Source organism: Odocoileus virginianus, chromosome 20 (genome assembly GCF_023699985.2).
Source record: "Odocoileus virginianus isolate 20LAN1187 ecotype Illinois chromosome 20, Ovbor_1.2, whole genome shotgun sequence".
In the NCBI taxonomy this organism is placed as follows: domain Eukaryota; kingdom Metazoa; phylum Chordata; class Mammalia; order Artiodactyla; family Cervidae; genus Odocoileus; species Odocoileus virginianus.
The window spans coordinates 53,221,304-53,234,370 of NC_069693.1; the positions used below are offsets into that span (position 1 = coordinate 53,221,304).

At 49.7% G+C, this 13,067-nt stretch overlaps 1 long non-coding RNA gene across 1 annotated transcript in view; it reads right to left on the bottom strand.

Annotated features, from left to right (window-relative positions):
* Positions 1-2,838: 2,838 nt before the first annotated feature.
* Positions 2,839-13,067, bottom strand: part of LOC139029957 (uncharacterized) — a 30,379-nt gene continuing 20,150 nt past the window's right edge. The window contains exons 2-3 of the long non-coding RNA XR_011482305.1: positions 4,067-6,698; positions 2,839-3,851 (exon numbers count right to left, since the gene is read on the bottom strand). This is a non-coding gene — a long non-coding RNA (uncharacterized lncRNA). The remainder of the gene's footprint in view (positions 3,852-4,066; positions 6,699-13,067) is intronic.

Below are 13,067 nucleotides of genomic sequence, written 5' to 3' on the forward strand. Positions count from 1 at the left end.
CTTTTGCCCTAGCAAACATTTCCTTGGCTCCGCTGCTTTCTGGCCTCCTCCACCTCACTGTTGTAATCACCTTCCCTCATCTCGGGCAACCTCAGTCCTTTCTACAAACTCTAGACCTGCAAGGTCAAAGGTTGACCTCTCTGGCCACAAGTCTACTTGGGATTCTCCCCAGGACAACACACGTTCTGCGGAAAGGCCACAGAAAGGAGTCAGTGTGTGCAGACAGCTTGGGGCCATTCCCTTCCATGGTTTCGTAGCGGTCCTTTGGCTAAAGTCCAGGGTAACTGTCCAATTTTGCAGTAAGTAGGAGGAGAAGGAAAGGTCTGGATAAAGCCAAGAAGAGCGAAGTTCTCACAAAGCCCTGATCTGCTCTGGGATGTCCAGGAAGAAAATTAACCTCTGTCGGCATCCATTTTTGCATCCTTAATATGGGGAGGTAATTCCACCAACTACCCAGAATTAAAAAGACGAGAGCAGGGCATGCATCGGAAATGCCAGGACTTGGCACACAGCGGATGCTTGGTGCACGGCTCTTTCCTGCGCTGGCTCCTCGGTATTTCCTAACGCACCATCGGCAGCAGCATGAAGGCTCCTGATGGAGATTTTTGCAAAGAGCAAAACAGTGATGCCCTGGCTTCAGCGTGAGGTTCATTTGGGAGAGTTTCGCAGAGGGAGCTTCTGTTTTGGGGGAGCTGAATGGCTTCGAGGGTCATTCTCAGCCTGAGCTCTGGGTCTCCAGTACCACTCACCGGTGCACACTCGTTCTCCGAGGGCTTTCCCGTCCGTGTCAGAAGTAAGCCCAGCCTGTTCTGCCTCGGGGGTTACTCGGCAGGCAGGGGGCCCAAGGTCAGATGAGGCCCACTGCAGGCTCTCCCCCAGGGGCTCCGCACCTTCCACAAAGCAGGTGTTTCGTGACTGCCGGGTACATGAATGGGTGTGGCTCTGTGAATCCTGGCTGCCCCACGCTGCCTCCTCCTAGACTGTGGAGCAAGAATATCAACAGTCTGTGTTTCCAAGAGACAAGTGTCTCTAATAATAAATGAACCGCAGGGACAGCGACAGGCCTAACATTTCTGGAGCCCTCAGTCAAGGCCAGAGTCTGTGCCGTGTGCAGTCCAGGGCCGTCTAATGTTGACACCCTACAGGCCACCGCCAGCTGTCCCCTCCCATCCCAACAGGAACTTGGACGAGGATGGGAAGTGATGGCTTGGAAACCCTGGGAGGATGAATCCAGGATGCCAGCCTGCAGGCTGCTCGGCATGCTATTTCTTCCACTCAGTCTGTTTGTTGTAAAGCATAAGTAGCTCATTCCAGGCATCACCCTCTCTTAGAAATATCCCCCCAAACCCCCAGGTCTGGGGGATCTGTGTTTCCATACATAACCACATGCAGCCTTATAGAGACTCTGAGAACTGTAAGATGAAAGATTACCCTGCAAGTATTTAGGAATGGCAACACTCTCAGGCTGGAAGTGAATGAGCGAAGTTCAGCTGTTCCCATGATAACAACTGATTTGCCTTCAATGGAAAATAACACAGGTGGGCGACCTGTCTTTCTGACACCCAGGGCCCTTGCCCTGATTGAGATTCAGCTTGGCGCCAGCCCTGGAGCGTTTCAGCGTACGTGTCACAGGATGTGTTATTCTTGTCGTAAGCTCAGACTTGCTTGTCTGTCCGTCCACAGCCTGGAAACCTCTGGGAGGACGGGGCTCAGCGCCGAGATGAGGTTGATCAAGACGTGTCCACGGGTGAGCGAACGTGCTTGCTTCTGAGATCCTCTCCACCTGCCGGCGTGTCCCAGCCTATGATCGACTGCTCTCACAGGCTGGGGTCTCTCTCTGTCTCTCACTCTTTCCACCTCTGCCTTTGTCTTTTTCTCTCTGTCTCTCAGAATGGTGCTGACAAGGAGGGAGGGGTGGAGGATTGAAACCTGCTCCGTCAAAATTATTTGATCTGTTTCCATCTTTCCGCCGGGCCCCACGTGAACACCCCACGAGCTCTCTGCCGCCATGTTAATGTCCCGGGCGATGCTATCTGGTGGCCCACATCTCATGCCAGAGGCAACACCCTCTCCCGAAGAATCCCAGCCCACGTCCCACCCTTCTGAGAGAGGCAGAGTCCATCTCCCTTGACGCCTGGGTGGCTGAGGCAGTTTTTTCTTGAACACTGTGCCTTGAGAACACTTTTATGTGCCTCTTGCCAAACCTGAAACTTGATGTTGGGATTGTTGGTGATCCTCCAAGAGGCCAGGCCTCCAGTTCAGGCACCAGAACACACCTGGCCACTCCCAAAAGCACTTTTCCCAAGAGCCAGGAAGCTACACCTCGTCCTCGGGGTAGGAGCAGCTTGGGAGAGCGGCCCAGAATCCTCCAGCATCACTTTCATTCTGTTATCTTGAAATAAACACATTAACCTGCGGATGTGGCTACTGGAGGTAGCCTCTATTGTGACTGAGTCGATTGGCCCCCAGTGCAAACACATCATTAAATGAACATACACGTAACATATTCATTTGTAATTGATGTGTCTGCACGCTTTTCCCTGTCTTTTGTCACTAGCCATTTGTTTTAAATATCCCTGACCATCTGCCAACCATGCCCTTCCTCCATGCATGGAGTGATTTAAAGAAACATATAAATATCTCCCTCTGACACACCATTCGTTCCACCCAAATCCCTTTAAGGAGATATAGATTCCTACGGCTTAGATCATGTAAGTTACTTTGTAATGTACTGTCTTTTTTTAATATATGTTTATTTGGGTTTATTTGGCTGCACAGGGTCTTCGCTGTGGCACACGGAATCTTTAGTTGCAGTGTGTGAGCGCTTAGTCTCGGCATGTGGGATCTGGCTCCCCGAGCAGGAATCGAACCCGGGGCCCTCTGCGTTAGGAGCGCAGTCTTAGCTACTGGACCATCAGGCAAGTCTCTGGATCATATACTTTATTAATGAAAAAGGCACAGTGACAAAACTGGCGGTGCATGTTCATCCACAGAGGGTAACTCTGGGTTTTTTTTTGTTTTGTTTTGTTTTTTCTGGGGGTTTTTAAGAGGAGGCACGACTGAGACTATTTCTGACCTTCTGTCAGGACATTCAGAGCCTGGGCCGGATGGTGAGGATGGGTGGGCAGTCAGGTGCCGAGTATGAAGGCAGAGCTCACCACGGCCAAGGGGCTATATTCTACGCAGGAGCCCCATCCTCAAGGGCTCTGCAGAAGCTTCTGGAACATTCGCTGGTGGAGATCACTGTGGGCACACAGGGGCCAGGGGAGGGGTGTCAGCAGCTTCTTTCCCTGGATTCAGTTTTGTGTCCCTGTTGCACGCCACCTCCCCTCCCACCCCCGCTCCACCCCACGGGGTCCAGGCTCTGCTTCTCTCTACGCGGGTCTAGGCTCCAGGAGGCAGAGATGAGCATGTGGGCGAGCTCCCCAAGCCCGCTGGCCTCCCTGTGGGTCAGGCCTCTGAGTAACACTGGGTGGGGGGTGGGGGGTGTGCACGCCTGTCTCCCTGCCCTCGGGATCACTTGTGTCCTTGACTGAAGGTCAGGGCTCGAGTCAGAGGCAGGCTGCCCTGTCCATCAGCCCCCTCTCTCTCCCCTCTGCCCCCTGCTCCTCTCTCCCTGTATCGCCCTGTCTGTGTCCGGCTCTTTCTCCCTCTCCTTCCCCTTCTCCTCTGAGTCTGGGAGTCACCCCGCCTTTCCTTACATTTCCCAGTAGCAGGAGGTGGTCCTGGCTCCCTGGGGTTGGACGCCCCAGGAAGCTGCACTTCCCCTTAAGTCTTCGCTGTTCCCTGTGTTCCTGCGCCTTGTCAGTATTCCCTTTATTCAAACTCCTCTTGCTTTCCCAGGTCCACTCCTTCTTGCCAGGACCCAAGAGACACAAAGTTATGGGTCAGATAGAGTCACATGGGTGTGCTTCTCCCAGGCGCCCGGAGGTACCCCCCGGAGCGGGGCCTCCTGTGTCATACCTCACCGGGACCTTCCTGCCTTCCCCAGCCACCCCACAAACTCCAGACCCCCGAATCAGAGCTGAGCTATGTGAAGGGGCAGAGCGCAGACCCTGTGGCTTACACACATGCTTCCTCCTTGGGGTCCTCAGTCAAGGGGGATGACGTGACATTTCATCAGGTTAAGTGATGAGGCGACTACCCAGTCTTACTTCTCATCAGGCTCTCAAAGTCTGCAGAGGCTGTATGAAAACAGCCTGAAAGCCGTCATGCAATAACCCAGCGTACGTGCTCCCAGCTGGTCGGTGTAACGGTGGCCTCCCAGCTAGGCGGGGAGTTCCTGGGTCAGGAAGTGTGGCTTTTGTACAGTTCGTTGTCCTTCTGCAGGGATTACCCCAGTGCCATCTGTGTACCAAGAGCTTGGGAAATGATGACTATTCAGCTTGTGATTTTTGAAGGAATGCAAGACAGTCTTCTGGGACTTCAGAGAGGAAGGCAAAGAGTACTTACCCACATCTAAACTCTTCAAAGTAGAGGCAGTTTCTTTGCCTAATTCTAGAATTATATCACAAATTCTGTACAAATCATATTTAAATGGATAGTCCTAACATAAATGACTCTGAAGGGAATACATCAGGTAGTATAGGTTGACTGCTTTAGCTCCTTCAATTTTATCTGTCTCTGCTATAGAAGCTGATTATGCAAAAAAAAAAAGTCACTTTGCTCATTCAGTATTCTTATAGCTAGGAATGACTTTATGACTCATTTCTCAAAAGTAAGATAAACATTCCAATGGTACTGTCAATTTCCCTTTTGTTTTTACCATCTTTAAATGCAAACATGATGGCTGGTACTTCGGCAGCAACCTTGGGAAAGGGAGGTGATAGCAAGGAGGGAAAGATGAGAATTGCAGAGATAGTGAGGTGATGACCTTAATAACTGTAAGCCACTGAACTACTGATATCAATCAACTACCTCCAGAATTGTTTGTGTATTTGTGTGTGTGTATGTGAGAGAGTGCATTAACCCTTCTTTATTGTTGTTTAGTAGCTCAGTCGTAACCAACTCTTTTGTGATCCCATGGACTGTAGCCCCCCAGGCTCCGCATCCATGGGATCTCCCAGAATACCAGAGTGGGTTGCCATTTCCTTCTCCAGGGGATCTTCCTGACCCACGGATCAAACTCAAGTCTTCTGCATTGGCAGGCAGATTCTTTACTCATGAGCCACCAGGGAAACCTAAATCCCCATTAATTAATTATTCTGTTTCTTGTAGCCAAAGATATTCCTGTCTGGTATAGTAAAAAATGTGTTGATAAAATAAAATCAGTTCTCTTTCTCCAACACCTCATTGACTTTTCACATTGAAATCTGCGTAGGGTAGTTTTCTAAGTGAGAGAGCTCGTTCAGGATTAATTCAAGCCTGTTTGACCCACTGCCTTGCCTAATGCCTGTGACCCCCTTTTACCCTCTTCTTAGCAGCTCTTGAGCCCCTTGAGAGCAGATGCCACATGACATTTACATCCCTAGCGATCAACGCCGCAGTTTTCATGTAACTGGCATTGGATTAAAGATGGGCCCTGAAGAAAGAAAATAAGCTTCATAAGGTCCAACGAGGGCGGTACAGTAACCACCACTTATTGAGGGACTAATACATGCAAAGCGTTTTCCAGTCCTCATTTCAGACACATCATAAAGTACCTGTAGCCCCATTTTACAGATGAAAATCCTGACGCTCAAAGAGTTTGCGTAGTTTGGCCAGGATCCTGAGGCTTGTAAATGACACAGAAAATGTGAACCCCCAGCTCCCCTGTAGACGTCTTCCCTGTGAGACGAACAGTTCAGGGCATGGAAACCACCCGGGGACTTTGTTTTTCTCACCTCAGCATCTGAAGACACCAGCAGACCTAGCCAGGTGCCGACCTGCCTTGACGCAGACTCTGCGTGAAACCTTCAAAGGGTCTAGAATTCAATCCCCAGCAGGTTCCGAGGAGGACGGTCTGGGGCTTTGGAGAAAGCAGCCTTTTCCACCATCTCATTTGCATGCTGGATGTCTACTGAAAGTTGCTATGGTGATCCGTTTGACCAGAAGTTTCCGCTGAATCATCCCAACACATACATGAAAACAGAGATGTGGTTTGGGGACCCAGGCCCCAGCAGCCGGGGGAGACGCTTCCATCTTTCACTTGTGACTCACTCGTGGTCGTGCGTAGGCCCAGCTGGCAGGGAGGCGAGACCTCTGGGGCAGGTGCCGCTCCCCGGAGAGGTTTTGCACGGCAGGGCACACGCAGTCCCCTCTGGGGACCCAAAGAGTGGAGCAGGAAAGGAGGAGCAGCACCCGAGCCATGCCGTGTTCCCCCGGCTCATTCCGGGCTCAGGTCCTCTGGGCAGACGTCTCTGGAGACACCCCCACCCCCCCACTGCAGCAGCTAAGGCCACCATGGGTGCCTGGGTTCAGGTTGTCCATCTGGGAGCCGACCTAAAAGGCAGGAAGGGAGGGGGCTCTGAACAGCGGGGAGGAAGGACCTTATACGTGTGCTGCGGGCGCTGCTGTGGGCGGCGACCTGCTTCAGGACCTGTTTCTAGGGTCCTGGGCCAAGGGACAGAGTGCCGATGGGGTGTGGGGCTGGGAGCAGACAGGCCTCTGGTCAGGTCTCCTCTCTGTGGGCAATCCTGGTTCTCCAGCCTTGGCAAACATCTGAAGTTTGGCCTTGATTTCCCCAGGCGCAGAAATGTAGAAAAGAGTATCCGTTCGACCTAAAAAAAAAAAAAAAAGTCACATCCACAGTGGAGCCTGGTGCAGAGGACAGCATGCACCGCACCCTCAGTCAGCTTCGTTCTCTCTCCTCCTTCTAGTCATCAAAGAGCTTCAGCTAAGTGATCCTGCTGTTCTTGAGCTGTGAACCAGGCGTAGGAGCTCATGGACAAAGTTAACTGGAAAACTGTTCGGACAGAGATGTAAGCAAAGCTCTCAAAAAATGCCCTGTATTTTGAAGTCAAGGTTATTTGGCATTTGATCTTCATTTGAATGCTGTCCTGTGTAATCAGATGAACATGGACATCTTTGTAAACAATGTAGATGCTTAAAGAGAGAGTTGCCCAGTTAGTCCTTTTGCTTATTTATTTGTTTATTTTTATTTGGAGACACTTGAGGGCTGTTCCTGGCTGGGCTGCAGGGGACTGTGTGTGGCAAGTATGTGGAGGGGTTATCAAAGGAAACGATCCAGGGCAGGCTTTTGGTGTGAGTTTATTTTTTTTTAATTAATTTATTTTTTAACTAAAGGATAATTGCTTTACAGAATTTTGTTTTCGGTCAAACATCAACATGAATCAGCCATAGGTATACATATGCCCCCTCCCTCTTGAACCAGGAGAGGTGCTGTCATTCATATGGATGTTGATGTTTAAAAATGATGTTGCAAAGTACGTTAGCGACACATTACATTTCTGTGTGGGAAGACAGATACAAGTTTTGTAGAAAGTACTTTGTCATATCAACACTCCAAAATATGTATACCTGTTAGCCTAGATATTAGTCAGGGCTCTTCAGAGAAAGAGACCCCATAGAGTAGGTGTATATATCTTACTGGATACCTGTATGTTTCTCCAATAATCTGCAAGGTGGAGACCCAGGAAAACGAGAGGTATCATTCAGTCTGAGCACCCCAGGAACCAACTGTGTTGATCCCAGTCTGAAGGGAGAGGTGAAGAGAGATATCCCAGCTCAGAAGAGGACCAGGTTGGGTGTGTGGGGATGGTGCATCCCACCTTCCTCTGCCTTTTGTCCTACTCAGCCCCTCAACAGATCCCCCTGGTGCCCGCCCGCACTGGGGAGGGCATCTACTTTACTGGGTCCACAGGTTCAGATGCTAATGAGCTCCTCCAGAAACATTCTAACACCCCTGAAGTAAAGTTTCCTCTGGGTAAGCTGGTGTCACTCAAGCTGACACACGAAATTGACCACCACAGCCTGGTAACCCATCTTTTCTCTCTCTCTTGTGGAAATGATCAGATATTCAGAAATTATGGACAAGGGTAGAGATCAAAGCTGTATGTATATTACAAAAAAAAGAAAGTATTTTAAAGTCCCTCAATAAAGGAAATAAATAAATTTTTTCATGATCACATGATTAAGTGTTAAGTGGCCAATTGAGATATACTCTCAAAGCTACTCAGTGACCAGGCCAATCCTGCCCTTTCATCTTACACCTGCATACTTGTGTATACATTTTGTATGTTCATTACCCCAAAAAATAGCTTAGAGGACAACCCTACCAACAACCACTGTTTCTAAGTGCCTCTCTTCCCTTTATTCTTTCTCCTTTTTTTGTACTTTCCAACATTCCTGTAAGGAGCAGAAAACACTGTCATAATCAGAAAAGGCAAGGATGACTATGATATCTAAAGATGCTCGAGAGGTCAAGTCTTAGAACCTTGCTCCTTATGCTTCGGCTTCATCTTTCTCCAGAGCCCAGCTGGCCTGCTCCCGGAAGGTAAGGGTCAGGTGAGCCACGGAGCGTGCGTGCCAGGACAAAGCGCTTTGATGTGTGACCTCTGCCCCCCAGGACGGACAGTGTGGAAGCCAGCCGAGCGGTAGTGGCCGGCAGGGGCCGTGACAGCCGTCAGAGGTCAGCCTGGGGGATGGCTCCTCTCCCCAGGACGGGAGGTGCCCCATCACAGAGCCTGCTGCCACTGTGGGCCTTTGGGGTGCGTGTTCTTGGCCATGGACGAGGCTGCCGCATCCTGACCTCACCGCTGTCCCCATTCTCTCTCCTTTGCTGGCTCCTCCGATCCCACCTGCTCCCCTCTTCCCTGCAGCCTCCACCGTCCGGCTCTGTCCCACCAGGCTGCTTCTCCTCACACCCAGAGGCTGTATGGGACATCCGTCCCGCATCCTTCCAACCTCTGGGGTCCCTCACTGCCAGTGCCAGAGGGTCCCGCAGAGGATGACCACTCGTCCACCCACCCTGGACCTTTGTGAGGCCCGTGGAATGGATGGGTCGAGAAACCTCGGAAATGCAGCCAGCAGGCCATGTAGGTAGGATCTCTCCCTCCCGCCCTGACCCCAATCTGTGTGGGCTTAACTCCTCTGAACACCAGTGTCTTCACCTATAAGAGAGAACGATATTCAGCTTGGCGGCTCATCGTGAGCCTGAGATGAATCCATCAGCCAGGGTGACCGTGAGCGCTGCACAGCGAAGATGGTGCCCAGCAGTGACCGCACGGCTCCGCTGCTCTGGAGTCCGAGTGGGCTCAGCCCTGCAGGGGCTCGTCCAAGGCCAAGGTCAGGGTGCCAAGCACTTCACTGGAGGCCCTGGGGAAGAATCTGCTTTCAAGCTCACTCAGATTGTTGGCAGAATGAATTTCTCTGTAGCGGTGGAAATGAGGTCTGACTGTCAGGGGGAACCACAATCTGCGGCTGGGGAGCACCACCTTCCGTATCACATCCAGCCTCCCCCGCCCCACTGGTATCTTCGGGTCAATGACAGCAGGTCAGACCCTTCTTGGGCATTGCATCTCTCCAACTTCTCCTCCTGTTTCCAGCTGAAGCGAACCGTCTGCTTCCAAAAGACTCCTGGAGGTTAGAGACAATGGTGCATGTAAATTGCTTAGAACGGTGCCTGGCGTTTAGGAGACCAGGGTTGACTTTAGGACACATACAGAAGGTTCCAAATCGGCTTTAATGGAAGAAGTGAGCACGTGAATGAATGCAGGAGTGAATGAGTAAATGGGGGAAAAAAATCAGCAATGAGGTGAGTACCCATCTTGGAGGGCAGAGACAAGCAGCAAGGGACATCTCCAGCAGCGAGGGGGCATCCTGATATGAATTCCATCCATCCATGCGGAGTGAGGATTCAATTAATACAGCTGCTAAATAAGGTTTCATCCTGCAGCATCAGAGTACCTGGGGGGCGTCATCTGAGCCCAGCTTCTCTAATCAGTCCTGAGGCCCCAGGAAGTCTTACTGGCAATTATAGCCAAAGGAGTTGAATTCTGTCTCTAAGCACTTTCCCCTTCAGCTTCAAATTGCTCTTGGGATCTTGATGTTTCTCCAACATGAGCTCTGCTCTCAGTGCCCAACTCCCTTCCCCCTGCAGGCGAGGCAGGGAGATGGACTCTGGCTGGAGGGAGTTTGGTGGTTGGACCCTTAACGTCTCAGATCTTTGTTGTGTTAGCAGTCCTCCGAGCAAAACAACTCGGGCACCAGAGAGAAACAAAACAAAGCCGAAACCTGGTGTCTGATGGGAAGCGGCATGCTTGATAAACTTCCAAGAACCCCTGGCTTCCAGACCTCCTCCAAAGGCCTTTTATAACTTCCTGAAAATGCTTTTGCATTGGGTTTTTAATTAAACATTTAATATGCATCATGCAAATTTATTGATTCTGCCAGGGGGAAAAAGATGAATCTTATTATTTGGTCATCTCCAGCTAAGAAGACTCATATTTTCCCGGGGGTTACTAATGAAGCCCCTGGTTGCATCCAAGTTTGAACAGCATTGCAGGAGCAGGGAGCATCCTGGTTTGCAAAGCCACTGGCTCGGGGGGAGCAGTCATGTTCATTTCAGCTTCTCAGACTCGGTCCTCAGACTGAGGATGCAGGGAGATACAAGCTGTTGAACATGAACATGAGCGCTTAAAATGGACCCCTTTGTCACAGGGTCTCCTTCTGTTGTTCATCTCTTGCTCCTTCCTGTGACTCTGAAGTTCTGATCTCTGAAAAGGATGATCCACACTGCCCAGAAAAGTACTTTGAGGAAATGGCTCAAGGGACAAGATCACCCTGCCTGCCTGATCCAGGAGGGTTAGGATCCCACCAAGTTGGTATTTATGGACCAAAATTCTGGAAGAATGAGGAATCTGGTATATCAAAGATTCTCATTTACTGTGGATCAGTTGCAGACTCATGATTTTCAACCTTTTTCGCATTTCTTCTAAAATTCACAGAAGCTCTCATTTCTTGCCTTATTAAAGGGGAATTGGGACATCACTAGTGGTCCAGCAGCTAAGATTCCACACTCCCAAAACAGGGGGCCCAAGTTTGATTTCTGATCAGGAAACTAGATCCCATATGCTGCAGCTAAGAGTTCACATGCTGCAACTAAAAATCCTAAATAAGTATTTAATTTTTTTCTTTTTTTTAAAGGGAGGGAATTGGGTAGAATTTTATTTGGTAAGTAGGGATTGGGAAAGGCCCTTGACTAGTCTCAGCTCCAACATTCTTTGAAGAAGACAACAGCTATAGAGCAGTGGATCTCTACTGGAAGATTTTGTCCCTGGCAGGACTTTGGCAATGGCCAGAGGGATTTTGGGTTGTTTGGCCAGAGGTTTGGGGGGCCGGGGTTGCCACTGGCATCCAGAGCATGGAAGCTAGGAATCCAGAAACGCCCTACATCAATGCACAGGATAACCTCCTCCACCAAGAATTATCCAACCCCAAATATCCACAGTGCTGAGGTCAGGAAGGCTTGATCCAGAGGTTAATAGAAAGGTCTGTAATACAGGTTGATATATTAGATGGTCACCTAGAAGGAGGAGAGGTTTAAAACAAACAAACAAGAGGAAGCCTTTGATACAAGAATCCGGTGGGGAGTCTGCCATTAACCAGCTGCGTGGCCTTGAGCAAGTTAATATATTAAATATACTGAATTCAGTTTATTTACTCATTCATTTGGCTGGCTTTGTGAAGAATGGCATGTTCTAATCTAAGCAGAGAAAGCAAAATAAATGGCGTGAGAGTGAAGTAAGTCAGAAAGAGAAAAACAAGTATGATCTATTAGCACATATATACGGAATCTAGAAAAATGTTACTGGTGAACATATTTACAGGGAAGAAGAGAGACGCAGACACAGAACAGATTTTTATAGCGGGGGGAAGGAGAGGGTGGGACGAACTGAGAGAGTGGCATTAGAGCATCCGTATTATCATATGTAAAATTGCTACAGGAAGTTGCTCTATAGCCCAGGGAGCTCCTCTCGGCATTGCGTGACAACCTGGGGGTGGGGTGGGGGCGGTGGGAGGGAGGTTCAGAGAGGAGGGGACGTATGGATGCTTACAGCTGATTCACGCGGCACGGCAGAAGCCAGCACAGTATTTTAAAGCAATTATCCCCTAACTAAAAATACGTTTAAAAAATAAATAAATGGTGTCTGCAGAGGCTCAGGGCAAGAGAGAGCTGGTGCCCAAGGGAGGCCACGGTGACTGGAGAATAATCAGTGGGGGTGGGGAGGAAGACGAGGGGAGACACCTCTGAACCTTCTGGACCAAAGCTGTGCTTCTTTCCGAGTGTAACGAGCTTCTGCAGCAGTGAGAGCTGTGCCCCAGCTGACGCTTCAGTACCAGCTGACCGGACAGGACTCCATCCCTCTGGCTTCCTGTACAGCCTCTGATGGTGTCTGTGGGGCGAGACACATGTTCTTGTATGACCCAGTAATTCCACCCCCAGGTATTGACCAAAGAGAAATGAAAACATGCGTCGCCCAGCACCTGGTACACAGCAGCTGCTAGGAGCAATATTGTTCACAGTGACCAAAGGGTGGAGACAACCCAGACGTCCACCCACTAATGGGTGGATCAGCAGAACCTGGTGTTCGATGGAATATTAGTCAGACATGAATGCTACAACTCCGATGAACTTTGAAAGCATTAAGTAAAAGAAATCAGATGCAGAGAACCACATTTTGTATTTATATGAAATATCCAGAAGTGGCAAATCTATAGAGACAGAAAGTGGATTGGTGATCACTAATTAAGAGAAATGGAAAGTGATGGATGGCTGGTTTAGGGGGAGGTGATGAAAATGCTCTGGAATTAGATAGGGGTGAAGGGTTGTGCAACCTCGTGCATATATTATATATATATATTTAAAAACCTGAATTGTGCACTATACTTTAAATGCATGGTATCTGAATTTTATCTCAATAGAGCTGCTTTTTTTTTTTTTTATGTGGTGAGTGCACAAAGATGGATGGGGATGGACCCAAGGTGGGATCCACAGACTTTGGTTCCCGATGACGTGTGAGGGGGGGGAAAGCCAGCAATAGAGGCTGTCCGCCTGGTTTCCCACTTGAGGCTGTGGCTCTGGACTCTTCCTCACACATGTTCACAGTCAGTACCTACCTGATGGT